Here is a 3,752-nt window from a genome sequence, read left to right as displayed (position 1 = left end):
ATAATCTCTTTCAATCCTTATGTAACTCATGTATTTCAGAGTTGGGTCCACTAACATGTGACGTATAATGTTTAATTTGAACGTTAATATGAAGATGATCAGTCTTATCTACCTGGATATTCTCTGGAGGTCTGAAACGTCAGTGACGTCTGTCTGAGGGTCGAGGGTCTGTTGGGGCAATGAGCGAAGTTTGGTTTCCTCTCCACGTTTCTATAGCGCTGCTTTTTCTTGCTCGTGGTTTTTTATGTGTTTATATAAACTTGTTGTGTTTCCACAGAATTTAAACGGCTTTTTACAAACCATACCGCTCGTTTCATTTACGGCATTAAAATATAGCCAAACGGCGCTTTGTTTCCTCTTCTGCGTCTTTTTCTGCTCCAGTCTGAGGAACAGTGCGGTTGTTTTCTTGTCGAGTGGAGAAAGAGCTGAGTGGGCGGGGCCAGTGACGAGAGGTGAGGGGGGAGCAGCAAAGTGCTGTTACACAGATGGGGAGATTGGTGAATCTGCTGCAGTTAGTGCGTGCGGGAGAGAATAAATAGCATTGATCTTGTTAAACAAATATGGTTCAATATCAATACCAGGGCTGGTATCGATAGTATCGATCCTAGAAACAATTCGCCTACCTCTAGTGTTGCGTTCAATGTATCACGATCAGAGCCAAGGTGAATTTTAACGCAGTTCTCTTGCCGAGTCAGCGGACCCGGGTAGACATGGGTCAGTGAGCTGTTCCCACTGCCACCAAAAGCCCATTTTTATCTGGTTTTAGCGGCTTTTTCGGTCATTGGAAAGGTATATGTTTTAATTTTAATATATTCTGTCGGAGAACGTAGAGGAACTGTTGCTAACTGCTAATGTTGCTAATGCTACATCCACAACAACATGCATACACATATGTTAAATTCTCATACAAACGAGCTCAAAGTATTTTTTTCCTAAAAATCATTAAACGTGAATTTAAAGAGAATTTCAGAAGGATTGCATGACTAAAACACTGTTAAAAAGGTCTAACAGTTATTGATACTCGAACTCAAATTTAGATCAGCGCTAATATTCAGCATTTTGATTAGTGGAGTTTCAGCTCTCCTTTGCATGTCAGGATATGTTGGAAAAGAGGCAGATCAGTTCAGCAGAGCAAGAAAAGACCTGTCTGCCTCAGGTTGCTGGTTCTGCTATCCCAGCTCTTTATTCACACCCCTCCCTTCCCCTCACACACACACACACACACACACACACACACGTTTGATAATACTCACATATTAATTCCAGCTCACTTCTTTAAACTGCATAAAAAACATCTGCATCAAATTTCTGGGTCAGTTGATCGACGTTCTCCGACGCTCAGTGCTCATATGAGCTCACCATGCCACACACCTGTAAAGCAACACATGAGACAATGGCAAACACGTTTCACTCCTGCAGTTGCCATGTAAGCTGGACAGTTAGAGTTTGATTAAAACCTGAGCTGAGCAGTGAGGGAGAAAGTTCTGTTAAAGCCAACAGCAGGTAGAACTCTGGTTCTGTGAGGAAAAGGAGCAACAAATGGATTTTTGTTCATTTCTTTATCAACAATCACAGGAAACCTGCTGAAACAATGTGGTTTAAGGACTCATTTTTCACACCTTTTTACATTGAAATTTTACTCTCACACATTAAATCCTCTCAACATAAAGAATAGCAAAAATAAATGAAAAAGAAGCTACAAATATACAATTTATATGATATAAATATTAGTTTATACAAAACATTCATAAAACCAAAACCTCAATCAAACAGATAAATCGATAAACTGTTTCCTGTACAGATGCTTACTCCTTGCAGTGCCTACCAGAAACTCCACTTCCCATCTATAAGCCAGTCTTTCCTGGCCTTCAGGTCAAACCTTTGCCAAATTCAAACTCACCTCGCTCCACCTGGGAACACCCGCTCCGGCGCTCTCGGGTCCCGTTTTCCACCGTCCTTCTCCAAACTCCTACATGGGCTGAAAGTTTGAAAGAGGAGAGAAACGCGCAAAGAAAAGCAGAGCAGCAGAGGAGACTAAGGAGAAGGATAACGCCCCATACACCCCCACCCCACCTTGCCTTTTTGTCTCTCTCTCTCCCTCTCTCATCTCCTCATAGGAGAAAACCGGTTGGATCGGTCCTCCCCATGAGGAACACAAACACTGAGGCCTGGGCAAGTTCTCCCTTGTTATTCCTGTTCTGCTGAAATCCCACAAAACCGGTTAAACTGGCTCCATAAACACTTGTGATAGAGGGACAGAAGCAAAGCAGGGAGAAACAAGCTTTAATAATTGTTTATGTTAAACAAGTCCAATTATTTTCCTATGTCTATGATGCAGAAAAAAAAAGGGCAGTGGATTAAATAAGATCATTTTAAAGCTTCACTTGAAAACTTTCATGTTAAATTACGACAGCAATAAATAACCTGGAAGAGCTTCTATTGTTGTGGGATAGAAAAAAAAAATGCTTTACTGAGTTCAAATATGTCAAACAATCAGCAGAGTGTGATAAAGATGGCGGCCGTGTCCCTGCTATGTCAATGTGGAAGCAAACAGCAGACAATAGCAGTGGATGGCCCAGTGCTACAGAGACATAATTCTTGACTTGATGTGATGTTAAAACAAACAAAACAAAAAATGCTTCAAGTCTTCCTGATTCCAAAAAGCAGATTCCTCATAACCGGTCAGACTGGACAGAGCTGGGCATCTTCATCGTCATTACGCCCCGCCACTCCCCAATAGGAGAGCCCACACACAGCTTTAAGAAGATCAATGGATCTTTTAAGCATTCATTTTCCTGTTTTTACTCTGAAGATGAAGCTGTAGAAAGTTTCAAGACACTTGGAGGCCTGGGTTATGCAAAGGTTCATTTATATTGATGAGCAGAATGATTCAATGAAACCTAAATGCTGATACTGATACGTCACTGTGGCTCTGTAATGCTATTCATAGCATCTCTATGAGGGCCTGTTTACACATTCAAATAGCAATTTCTCAGCTGAGAAAACCACCAACTATCATGTGAACCAAATACAGAGCTGCAGGTATGGAGAACGATTCCAGGAATAGGCTTAGCCGTTTCTTAGAACGGCTAGAAAACCGGATTGGAGAAAAAAAAAAATCAGCTAATCTCCAAAATGAAGCTGTGCATTGACTCTGCAGGAGGAACACAAAGCTGTGAAGAGATAAAGGCTTCTGGCCAATCCTAAAACTCAGGTTCAGATATAAATTAATGTTCAAACCAAAATGTTGCAGATTGTCGAAAAAATGTTGCTGCCTGGCAGAAACCCCACGAGTCGATACGAAGGAATGATTTCAGGTCAAATAGTTTTGCTGACATTTTGATTTGTAGTTTTTTGACCCCATGGAGAATCTCACGGTGAAACTGAGTTTTATTGTTTTATTTACTGAAAGCAACAAGAACCTGGAAGCGGAGAACTGCAGGAAGTCAGCTGAACTTTCTGATTGGTCTGAGGGGTGAAAGCAGACTGATCAGGAAAGAGTTGGTTGATGATAACAGATTAATTTCACAAAGGTTGTTTAACAAACTTAGACTCAAATCCTCTGAAATGATCTAGACTAAGGTATGACATTCTTAGTTTTTGGTTTCCCAACAGCTGCTGTCAGTTAGTTTAATCAAATCTGAGAAGGTCAACTCAAAGTTCTGCACCTGCTTGAATGAAAACTCATGATTAGTGGAGATTAAACGAGTTACCATGACAACAGGAACTGCATATCACACACCACTGGAACT

The 3,752-nt window shown here is 41.0% G+C and overlaps 1 protein-coding gene across 1 annotated transcript in view; it reads right to left on the bottom strand.

The window, feature by feature from the left end:
• Nucleotides 1-2,068, bottom strand: part of LOC107098931 (DNA endonuclease RBBP8-like) — a 30,450-nt gene extending 28,382 nt beyond the window's left edge. The window contains exons 1-3 of the mRNA XM_015396827.1: nt 1,901-2,068; nt 1,458-1,517; nt 1,254-1,371 (exon numbers count right to left, since the gene is read on the bottom strand). The gene's annotated coding sequence lies outside the window, so the exon portion shown is untranslated. The remainder of the gene's footprint in view (nt 1-1,253; nt 1,372-1,457; nt 1,518-1,900) is intronic.
• Nucleotides 2,069-3,752: the final 1,684 nt, after the last annotated feature.

The sequence above is a fragment of the Cyprinodon variegatus genome, unplaced genomic scaffold (genome assembly GCF_000732505.1).
Source record: "Cyprinodon variegatus isolate N-32 unplaced genomic scaffold, C_variegatus-1.0 Scaffold823, whole genome shotgun sequence".
Taxonomy (NCBI): domain Eukaryota; kingdom Metazoa; phylum Chordata; class Actinopteri; order Cyprinodontiformes; family Cyprinodontidae; genus Cyprinodon; species Cyprinodon variegatus.
The sequence above is the reverse complement of the archived record's forward strand: the minus strand, read 5'-3'. Positions and strand labels throughout refer to the sequence as shown.